Here is a 12,702-nt window from a genome sequence, read left to right on the forward strand (position 1 = left end):
CAATACTCTTAGGAAAAACATAGCCCGTAAAGCTGATAGATTAAATGCTTAGGGACTCTCCCCACACTTTTATGTTGGGAGATGGTGCTGTTTTTTCTGTGTGCCCGTGGATGCTGGGCAGCCCTCAATGACAGTCACATTCAGAGAACATTGAAAAACAAAGCCAAATACTGTTCTCATTATACCAGTTTAGTTTTTTAAAAAAAAAAAAGAAGAAGAAGGTTGAGAACAAAATACAAATGATGTCTGATGGACTAGTGAAATACTGGGCAGAAATAGTTTTTAGTTCTAGTGGGACTAGTGTTCCTCTATTAAGATACTAGAAAGTTTATTCTGGGCTTTAAACAGAGTCAGATTCTAACCCTCCCTCAAAAATATGTATCTAACTATATTTCTCCTTCATTTTATAGACATTGACTTAGAACTGAACTAATAATCATCCAATGAATTTTCTTATTAATAAGATAGGAAAACTATTCTATATCATATTTGAGAATTAAAATTCTAGGTCTGTTTGGAATTTCAAATTCATGGCTAGCAACATGCAAAATGTGAAGTGGGAAATTAGTACTGATCTAGCTTATTAGATCAATTTTGGCAGTAGTATAGAATAATTTAGGTACTTTCATTAAAAAAAAAAACGGACTGTTCCAATTTACTTTGTTTTGTGTTTGTTGCCTAAATGAGATAATTCATGGAAAGCACTTATCAAAATGCTTTTATGTTGTGGGAGCTCAATCAAAGTTCACCACTGCGATTTTTTTTTAATGAAAGAAGAATTTGTGTAGAAATTGTTTTAATGATGCTATTCCTGAAGGAATAATGTACTAAAATATTATGCTGTGGAACTTTACATGTGTTTCTCACTGGCTTTCATGATCTCAAAAAACTGACATTAAATATGTCCTACATTGAAAAGACAATCTTGGGCTCTGAAGATTATGTATTTATAATAGGCATTATAAGCATAAAGTAAATATTCCAACTATATACCCTATTAAAATCCAATTAATGGAATACACAACAGAACTGAATGCATTTTCTCCATAGCAAAGTACTTCCTGTTCAATGGGGAAAAAAATTAAAATTCGTCCAAATGTTTGTTTTCAGTTCAAATTTTATCAAGTCCAAGGGATTTTCAAAAAGAAAAAAAGAAAAGAAAAGAAAAGAAAAAAACCAAAACCCAAACAAAACAAACACCTTGCAAATCTATTTCTCAGTTGTTCCACTTATTGGGAGAGGAAGCCATTCCCATTGGGAAATTATTTGTTTGATAAATATTATAGTTGTTTAAACAAATATTGTTTCTTTTGCCAATCTCCAGAGCAATAAAAGCCTATTTTGAATGGAAGGATTTGGTAAGGTATAGCAATGACCAGTATATGTGTTGGAAGTAGGATATACAAATGGTGGAAATTGAAGGTCATGTATTCCTATTTACAATGCTGTTAATATATTCTCAGATCTTAGACTTAATGTCAGGAAGTAACTCATTGCCTTTGCTGTGAAGAAGACTTAATTGAGGGTAAAGCTCAATTATGACTATAGTATTTACTAGTAGATAAATGACACAAAGGGAACAATGAATCATGTCTTTCTGCATTCCCAAGAAAAGTCATTTTTCTCCAATCATGCTCCCAAACCCTAAATATATCACTTTCCTTGCCATCCCATTTATTTTCTCAAATGTTCATGAATTAGGCATACATACATGTATGCACACTCACACCTATTTATCAATTCAAGAGTTTACTAAAATTTGTAAAACTTAGTCCCTGTTACATGTGAAACACTAATCTAGCACCAGAGATGCAAAGATGAGTAAGACAGGTTTGAGGATTTAATTACATTCTGATGAGTTCAGATGCATTCAAGAGGGTGTGAGCATGAACTCCTTAGGTAGCACCTTCTCATCGTCTGTGATTATTTGATTTTTTTATTTTTTTATTCCCATGTTATAGTCAAAAGTCTCCTCGGTATTCCTGTACAGGTTAAATATATATTAGGAGCTCAGTAAATACTTGGTTGATTCTTGGTATGTGGCTTTAGGCAAACTTTGTTTTCCCAAAGACCCTGAGAGATATTCTATGACTAATATGTCTTGATTTCATAGAATTCCTATAATAGCTATCTAAAATCTCCATTTTCTTCCAAAGACTAATCTGGTTTGGATGGGAATTTTTGATAAAGACAGATCTTTATTTTATCTTTTATCGGTAAAAATACTCATACCGATAAAAATAACTCAAATTATATCAAATTGTGGTGCCACAGTTACTGTGGGAAGTACTAGCTCTGTAAGAAAAGCATTATCTTCAAACAACTTTTAAACAATTTGTTGCTTACTCTCTTGCTTTATGAGGAACAACTCGAGATTTATCATACTTAATTTGTCCTCAGGGAAACATTTACTATTTTCAACAAGATTTACACAGGAAACCTCCCCACACACATCTCCCTAAGACAAAATGTATCCTTTGAGATTGTAGATTTAGAGTGAACCATAGCTGATGTGTGTTATGAAAATAGCCTATTATTTATAGATGGATGGATTTATTGCAAGATATCCCGACTTCCTACATGTGACCCATGGTTCCAAGATAAGGTCACTTTTAATTATCAGCCCTGATAGTAATAATGTATAAATGTACATGTCACTTTATAGATGGCAAGTGTTTTCATATAATGTATGTGTTACTTCATGTAACATTTGAATATATTGTATAAAATATAGATCATCTGAAAATAATTTATGCTTGGTTTTGGAACATGTTTTGTGGATGGAAACAGCAGTTTCATAAGCCTACTAGGTACCCAGTGCTTTCTCATGTTGTTTCATGTTGAAAGTATAAGTTTCAGAACCAGACTGATTTCTAACCTGGCTTCTCACTTACAAGCTGGGTTACTTGAGTAAATTACTGAATCTGTCTTGCCTCAGTTTCATCAACTATACATTGGAGATATTTGTACCAACTGCATAGGCTTTTTGTTGAGATTATAGGAATTAATACATATGAAATGGATAGAAAGTGCTTGTCACAAAGCAATACAGAAATGTTAACTTATGATTTCTCACAGCAGACCCACGTCATGGTAATTATTGTCTCTATTTTACAGAGGAGGAAAATAACTTTTACAGCAAATTACCAGAAAAGGCAGCCTTCATATCCTAATCCAAATATTCTAACTTCATCTCCAGTAGTGGTGATTGTTGTTTTAATAAAATCAAAGGTGTTTCATTTTATTATTGTTGCTGAGTCCAAAAAAAAAAAAAAGTGATTAACCAAAGATAACGCTTGACTTGTTTTCTACACTTATGTCTTCTACAGTATTTTCTATATTTTCTTAATTTAAACCCCCGCCTTGGACCAATTTTATTTGTAACATGTTTTACTCTTGTCTTGCTTTTCCTTTCTTCTGTTTCCCCAGTGCTGAGCAAAACACCTGGTTATACAAAGGGTGTTGAAGGAATGTACTTATTTTGGATTTTGATTCTATAATATTCACTTTACCGTTTTTTTTTATTCTTTAATGTCATTTAATATCGAGTCCATAATACCAATGTGTATAGAACTGTTCTATTCCATATAGGATCCAATTAAGATCTATTCATTGCCTTCGGTTGTTACATCTCTTAATTCTCTTTTATTCCAGAACAGATTCCCTCTTTTCCCTTTCCCCACTTTTGTGAAAACGATTGTACTTGCCAGTGGAAAAACCCACACATGGACTATTTATTTAATTCAATTGTTTTAACCATGCTCTGAGTACCAAGTGAGTACCCACGGACAGGGAAAATGATGTCGATTGTAAAATGTTGTCAGTACACTGAGATGGCTGAAATTGTTTTGTTTCAAGCTGCAATTTATCCTGAGATAAAGCAATGCTTAACTGTTCTTTACATTCTTCATAAAGCTACTTTTTATTCTTAAAAAATAACTGTAATGTATTTTCAGATTTTTGAATGTAAGTTGAAACATATGTTCATGCAAAGTATAATTAATATTTTAATAACTTGCTATATCTATGTGAATTCTTAAGTACATTTTAGTCATTTTTAAGAGAAAACATATTCACATGAAACATTTCCCACCTATCAGTTACAATCTTTTAATTTTATATCATTTCCTTGGCCTTTCAAGTAGGGAAAAGGCTATTATGAGGATTTGAACTGTTTAAGAACCCAAATATGAGTAAATAAATGTTTTATAAGCCATTCTTAATGCATCTTATGTCAAGATGCTTCTTCCAAGGGTTAGTGTGTAATCTTATAAGATAGACTGAGGTTCTTGCACATTTTATTGTATTTGAAAATTGGGGAAATTAGTAACATTCTTAAGGTTGTTTTACTCCATGTTGCAAAACAAAGCTCTTTATTTGCTTTTAAAGGTGAAAAAGGAAAGAAGGGGAACAGAAAGGTATGAACATGCTATTGTACAGGAAACAGGGCAAGAAGGATTACTTTACATTCCTCTTGTCTGAAATTATCTAATTCCATTCTATACCATCTTTGTTTGTCATTCCCCTGGTTATGTGGTTACACATAGGCGGGCTTTGTTTCTGTATTCAAAACTCTTATCATGTTACCTTTAAAATTTGGCATACAGCAACAGAAGGGTCAACAGTGCCACCTTCCTCATGGTTTGTATGACTTCATTAGTGATATAGAACTGTGGGAACCAATTTTCTAGGCAACTCTGAAGTCATTAGGAGCAATAAGGAGATTTTTATATCTATTAAGGTAAATAGTTTTAATGTAGTTTGATCATTTAAATAACTTTATGGCTTAGAAAATATTGGGTGGGTTCTGTTCATAGGTTATTGTCAAGATATGTGGACCGTTGAGAAGTACTCATTTTATAACATGTTTAATTTTCTATGCAAAATATGCAGTGTTTCTAATTTAACTAGAAGAATCAGAATATTTGATTTTTAAATAGTCTCTAACCCTCACAAGATGACAATATTGAAAAAAATTTACAAGGCAATTTCTGTTGTCTATAGTAAAAGTAGACAAAGACTTAGAGGATAATGGACAGTTTTTATAGGGAAAAGAAAATTATTTTGAAACCTTAATGCAGAGAATTTTCAACTCTAAAATTCTATACTTTTATGTTTTATGGTTTGGGGGATGGATTGTCACAGTAGAAAACTTACCCAAATGAAATTACTCTAACCAACTGCTCTATTCCAGAAATCTTAAAATAAGAATTTACAAGGCTATAGTTTTCAGTTTATCTTTTCTTAACTTTAAACCCTGTACGTAATCATCTTCAAATCCAGAAGAGTATAAGTACCGAAGTCTGGTCCTTGGCATGTAGTTGCTATTAAAATCCAGTAATCAATCTGTCGTTTTTTGTTCATTGCTTGTGTCCAGAAATTAAGCATATAGCGCTCAGCAGTCACCCCCTCTCCTTCTGTAGAAAGTGTTGCAGGAAAAATAACTTTGTTCTGTGCCAGATGGTGGGAGCCCAGACATGAGAAATTGGAGCCAGAGAGGACAGATCAGGTCAGCTGGGCCACCTCCCCTCCCAGAGCAGCATCACTAGGGCAGCTTCAGGGTCCCCCTCTATCTTGTGTTCAGTAAGCATGGTTACCCAGCCTGTGGCTTTTTGTTGCTTTTTAAAATCCCACAGATACTGACACGAATGATTTTGGTTTTGCTTATCATCATTTTGCAAAGCTGCATCTTATAACTCTACGATGTTATCTTAAATATTAAGTATCTCCCCCCACCCTGTTTCAGCCAACTGACTTGCCTCTGGTCCCTCCACGCTATTTATTTCATAAGGGAGTTTTATGAAAGCATGACAAGGAATTTAAAGGCTATTGTGTACAAAACATAACTCAATATAGAATTGATTGTAATTTTTTTAGTAATGAGTAATTTAATCACGATGGGGATGCTGTCATATAAACCCTATCTTGGTCTTATCGTATGTGCTGATTGCTGCTAACCTTTATCTCAGGGTGTATTCATTTCCAAGGGCTGCTGTGAAAAAATACCACAAACTGGGTAGCTTAAAACAACAGAAATGTATTCTCTTTCAGTTCTGGAAGCTAGAGATTAGGAATCAAGGTGTTGGCACAGTTGGTTTCTTCTGGAGTCTCTGAGGAGAATCTGTTCTATGCTTCTCTCCCAGCTATCGGCGGTTGTTGGAAATCCTTGGCATTGCTTGGCTTGTAGGCCCATCACTGAACCCCTGCCTCGCCTTCACGTGATTTTCTCCCCTGTGTGTCTGTGTCTCTGTTTCCAGATTAACCTGTTCTGAAAAGGACATCAGTCATATTGGATATACTCCAGTGTGATCTCTTCTTAATTTGATTATATCTGCAAAGACCTTATTTCCAAATAAGATCACATTCACAAGGTTCAAACGGACATGAATTCAGGGGAAAACTCTTTAACCTAGTACACACAAGTTGACAAACTTTTTTTCTAAAGGGCCAAATAAGAAATGTTTTAGGCTTTGCAGGCGGTATAGTCACAACTACACAACTCTGCCATCTTCATGTGAAAGCAACCACATACAACACAGAAATAAACACCTGTGACTGTGTTTCAATAAAACTTTATTGATGGACACTGAACACTGAATTTTGTATAATTTTCACATCTCATGAAATAGTGTTCTTTTGATTTTTTTCAATCATTTAAAAACTATACCAAACATTCTTGTCTTGTGGGTCATACAAAAACAAGTGGTGGGCCAGATTTGGCCCACAGGCCATTGTTTGTGAACTGCTGTTTTGTAGTCTTACTGAAGTATTGGACTCCAATTTAATATGAAGAGTGGTCAGTCTGTTCTATGTAAAGAAATCATGGCTGCTACCTGCAAAGTGTTGCCTTTTTTCTGTTTCTGATTTGTAGACTTTTACAAAACTTTTGTTGGAATAAAGCAAGCATGTTGTTAAAAAAATCAGGATGAAACACAAATTTCCTTCCTGATTCCAGTTCATTCTTGATTTCTGCTCCCAAAGGGAAGCTACTTCAATTATTCCAGTTATTTTAACAGTTTCTCTTAGTAGTTATTTCCATATTTTATTTTATTTATTTATTTTTTGGCCATGCCACACAGCATCCACATGGGATGGGATCTTAGTTCCCTGACCAGGGATCAAACCCGCGCCCCCTGCATTGGAAGCGCAGAGTCATAACCACTGGACCTCCAGGGAAGTCCCTATTTCCATATTTTAAGCAGACATACTTACACAACTATTGCTCAGTGTTTCAGTTTTTGATACATACTGATGTCTTACTAAAAAAGAAGTATTTAGCTTTCTTATAGTTCCTTCCTCTGCTTTCTATCATACTACCAATGCTGTCCACTCAAGAGCAAATTAGAAGGACTTTGCCTTCAGAGAATCTTCCTCTCTAGTTTGATATCTCCCTATTTAACCAGGATTCCAAAGGTTTTCACAGAGCTTCAGATCTTATTTTCTATCAGGATCATTTAATTGCTTAACTAAGAATGACTCAGTTCAATATTTATTCCCCTTGGATGGACATGAAAAGTAAAAGTGCAATATAAGGAGAGGAACCTATATAGTGGTTCCAAGATGGTAAATGTGTACAGAGCATGGCCTGTGGTTGAGAAGATGTCCTCAAATCCCCCCATAGAGTCGACTTTATGCTTAATGAAATCAGTTCCCTGGTTCACTTTCACCATCATACTTCATTTTAGAAATCTCTGATCAGTTTGCCCAATCACATGACTTTGTGTGGATTTACATAGCCAGAATTATTTGTGTATGTGAGCGTATAGCAATGCACAGCCTTACCTCATTTTATAGAGACAGACACTGAATTCTGCTGTAAGGACCTACAACAGATACAGTGTCTTTCTTTGGCATGTGGCTTTCCAGTTTTTAAAGAGAGTTTTAACTGTAACCACATCCCTGCACATATGTGCTGAGAAAAGCTTTACAGCCTGTGTGTGTGCCTATGTCAGATTTATATACAAAGTGTCATGTATGTAATATGTATTTTTAAGTACTAGATTCAGGAATTTCAACTACTCAGTTTTATTGTTTGGTAGAAATGTTTTGAACATTAATGAATAATTAATAGCTAAGGCTGAGTAAATCCCTTTGACACTACTAAGTATCAAGTTTTAGTGGGAGAAATACACGTTTATGTAGACTCTCATGAGTGACATACATATTCTGTTATTTTTATCTCCTTTGAATTGTTCCTGCATCAGGCATATTCTAGGCCATAGGTTGTTTTTCCAATTGCCTTTTTAAGGTAATGGGGTCATGTAATTTGTTTTAGCTCAAAACTGTTGACTTTGCTGGAATGTGTAGCTATTTTAGGTAATTCAGGCCAATTTCAGTTAATATATTATGCCAATCTTAATCTCTTAGATAAGGATTTAAGATTTAATGTGCCCAGAGCACATGTCAACATCACACACACAGAAACAAGCAAAACAAAACAGAACAAAACAAAACCTCAATGGAATAGTGTTCATTATTACTATTCTTCTGGGTGAAAATACCAAAGGGAAGCATAAATGCACAAATTGCCCTAAGCAAGAGAGAAATGTATATGAAATAGTCCTGTTCTGACTCAAATCTTCTTCCAGACATCTTTCCTCTGCACCCTTGTGCTCTTAAGAATCTGAAGCCCAAGTGAGAACCAAAACTGGTTTCCCCATGTTGTGTCAAAAAATATATCACCTATTGCTACCTGCTATATAACAAACAATCTCATCTTGTATAATGACCAATGGTCAGGTTCATAAAAACACAGGCAATTTGTGTTTCATTAGGTTAGTCAATAGAAAACTCCTGGAATTCCTCCTTAATGTTCCTGAGGAGATCTATTCAAGAATAACGTTCAGCTGATGTCACTAGTAGGGACTGTACTCAGATACAACAATGCATTTTGTTCTAAGGTTTTACTTGGTTTACTGAGTTGTGTTAATGCTTTATCCACTCCATTTGACTTAATTGGCTCTAACAGATTTTTTTTTTTCACTTTCAAATCTAATGAAAGAGTTAGCAGCTTAAATGTGGAGATATTAATGTTAATACTAGATTAATTGGATCACCAGCTGTTTTAATTTCATTTGTTTCTTTTTCCTAGTCTTGAATTGAAATTATATGATGTGACCTTGGACATGATCGTTCATGGTGTAAAACAAATAAATGAATAGTTTTATAGAAAAAGAGGATTTTTTTTTTGAGGTAGAAGAAACTTTAGATGATTTAGTCAGCCCCTCAGTTAACATGAGTAAACTGAGGCACAGAAAATCTAAGTGAATTGCCTAGAGGTACAGATTTCCTTAGTGAGAAGATGAGGACCTACATTCAAAGCTCTGAAATCCCAGTTGAACACCCAAGCAAATGTAATTTATTCTAATCGTAATTTCTTCTTTACATGCAGGAGGAAGCCGTGCTAAAATATTTTCACGAACCACCAGAGGACTACCTTATAGATGAGTCCCAATACAGACATTGGCTAAACTGTGAAATAAAGACAATATGCCCTCTGATGGTTTATCTCCCAGGCAGTGTGTCTCTTTAAGATCATAAAGACCAACTCAAGTCTTTTTAACAGCAATAAAATAATTAACTCAAATTCCTGCTACTAAATATTGCCTTTATAATTCAAAATATGTGATCTTTCTCTGACATAATTACTATTTTAATAGGGAGATCTTAAATATTGAAAACCATTTAGATTCTAAAATTCATATTTTATGTTGACTGTAACTATATATACATGTGTAACTATATATATATATACATGTATATGTACCAGTATGAAATGAAAATATAATACCAATATTTTAAAATAGCTTTTCCTTGCAGGCAAATGAACAAATCTGTATGCAATTATCATTTCTGCTGCTTTCTGTTAATATGATCCTTATTATTTTTCTAGAGGGTACTATGTTTCTGTAATACAAGATATTGTGTTAGTTTGGGCATACAAATATTCTATTTAACAAATTAAACATAAGAAAACCACAACTCACCTATGTAACTTTACTTTCCAAAAAAAAGGAGCTGAGCAAACATTACTTTTCTTGACTTTACGCAGATACTGCAATTTAAAAACTACTTTCTCATTATTGTTCATTATAGTTAATCCTGTGTTCTGAAAAATATTTGTAAACAGAACACACTATTTTAGTTCTGAAATCTTTAGTTTCATGGTAAATTCATGCTGATAAAATGATAACAGCTAATTATTTCAAGTTGGTAAGGAAATCTTCTTACTACATCAGGTTCGAGGAATGGTCAAACAGTTCTTTGAGGATCTTCTTGTCTGTGATGTTCTAACAGAACAGAATACTTGCTCTAAGGAACCGTCAGTGAATAACATGCCACACAGCTGGGAGTGTGGTCTGGTATGATTTACATGCTGGAACCACTAGCCAAACAGATTACATGTCCTGTTACTTTTAACATTTGTTTCCAGTGGTTAATAAAATGTCCTGCATAATCCATTTGAGTAAATCATGTTCCCATCGTAGATTTTGATTTTCAAAGACCAAAAAGTAGTTTAAACTATAACTAACTTTAAACTACATGAAAAATTAACTAGATAGCTTTTTTTAATCTTTCAAATTATTACTCAGCATTTGTACTTTGTGTTTAAAATATAGCCCATTTTCTTAAAGACAGCTATAAAACTCTCCCCAATCCTGATATTTTCTTATATGTATACCCAAAAAGAGAAAATTTGGAAGATTTATAAAAATAAAAATATAACTTTATATATATGTAATCTAAATAATATATTTTATCTACATAACACATTATATACTATAATATTATATACTATTTGTCTATGGATAGAAAAGAACAAAATATATAGATATAAACACATACTGTATATCTGTATTTACATCTCTATCTACCTATAAAGAGAACATATACTATATAGAGAAAATGTAGTATATAATTACTGGAAAAATGTGCCAAAGTATAAACAGTTAACATCTTTCATTAGTAAAATTAAGAGTAATTTTTATTATGTTTTATGTATTCTAAGTTGTGAGCATGTGTTACTTTTTAAAGTAGACTACACACACACACACACACACGCACACACACACACCCTGTATAGCTTCTTTGTTCAAAGAACAACTTTTTGAAATATCAAATACCCCCTTTCACAGATCAGTCTGATGGTTTGCATAAACAGATTAAAGGCATGTGGAATTAATATTCATAGAAATATATTTTGACTCAAAAATTTTTAAAGAACAAAGAGCTTTCAGGAATTATTTAAAGTTTAATTTTATCCCCCAAACAACATTTGGCTACCTAGTTATAAGGTGTTTTGAGTACAGTAGGTGATTTGAATGAAGGAATGTATTTTTTAAAAAAATAGGCAGTTTTAAAATGCTTTAACATTTTAATGCTCTGAAATCCTTACACAATTTCCTGTAAACATTTGAATATGATCGCTAGTCACATTTAGTTAGCCCACAATAGTTAAAAATATGAAATTAAGCACCCATTAAAATTGAAAAACCTCACTGTTCTTTAATTACTAAATCATTTAAATTGCTATTAGAATAATTAGTTAAGTCGTTTATAGTTTTTAGCATCTCTGACATGTCTGTTGTGTGCAGCATTTACTGAAAACGTTTTTTTTTTTATTCAAAGTCACAAAAATTATAATCATCCTCATCAGTTCACTCAGTCCCATGTAATTAATTTTTTTTCATCTTGATCTTTTGTTAGCACTTTTATGAATTCGTCAGTTTTCCATTAGAGTTCTGAAAATGCTTATTCATTCAGTTCAGCAGTATAGTCAGTTACCAGAAACCTGTACTTGTCAGAGTCTTTTCCATGAATTCCTTGAAGATAAAACCCTTTTATAGGAACATTTTTGCGAAAGCATCAGAGTACACCCAGAACTGTCTGTAAATGACAAAAGACTTAAAAATCACCACGGTTAAAGATTTGATGAAAGTTCGTAATAATGCAATTGACAAGGAAATTTAGTTATTTCTGAGATATACATTTTAAAGTAATAACTAGAATTATGACTTATAATGTTATACCAGAACATATAAGGTTTTTAGAAATTTCATGTAATGTCTGAAACATTTATATTAACATATTCCCCATACAAATAACCCAAAGAAAGTTTAGTATTAGTTGTTTTTTTTTGTTTGTTTTTTTATACTGCAGGTTCTTATTAGTCATCCATTTTATACACATCAGTGTATACATGTCAATCCCAATCGCCCAATTCAGCACACCACCATCCCCACCCCACCGCGGTATTCCCCCCTTGGTGTCCATACGTTTGTTCTCTACATCTGTGTCTCAACTTCTGCCCTGCAAACCGGTTCATCTGTACCATTCTTCTAGGTTCCACATACATGCATTAATATATGATATTTGTTTTTCTCTTTCTGACTTACTTCACTCTGTATGACAGTCTCTAGATCCATCCACGTCTCAACAAATGACTCAATTTCGTTCCTTTTTATGGCTGAGTAATATTCCATTGTATATATGTACCACAAATTCTTTATCCATTCGTCTGTCGATGGGCATTTAGGTTGCTTTCATGACCTGGCTATTGTAAATAGTGCTGCAATGAACATTGGGGTGCATGTATCTTTTTGAATTATGGTTTTCTCTGGGTATATGCCCAATAGTGGGATTGCTGGATCATATGGTAATTCCATTTTTAGTTTTTTAAGGAACCTCCATACTGTTCTCCAT

Source organism: Balaenoptera musculus, chromosome 2 (genome assembly GCF_009873245.2).
Source record: "Balaenoptera musculus isolate JJ_BM4_2016_0621 chromosome 2, mBalMus1.pri.v3, whole genome shotgun sequence".
NCBI classification, from domain to species: Eukaryota; Metazoa; Chordata; class Mammalia; order Artiodactyla; family Balaenopteridae; genus Balaenoptera; species Balaenoptera musculus.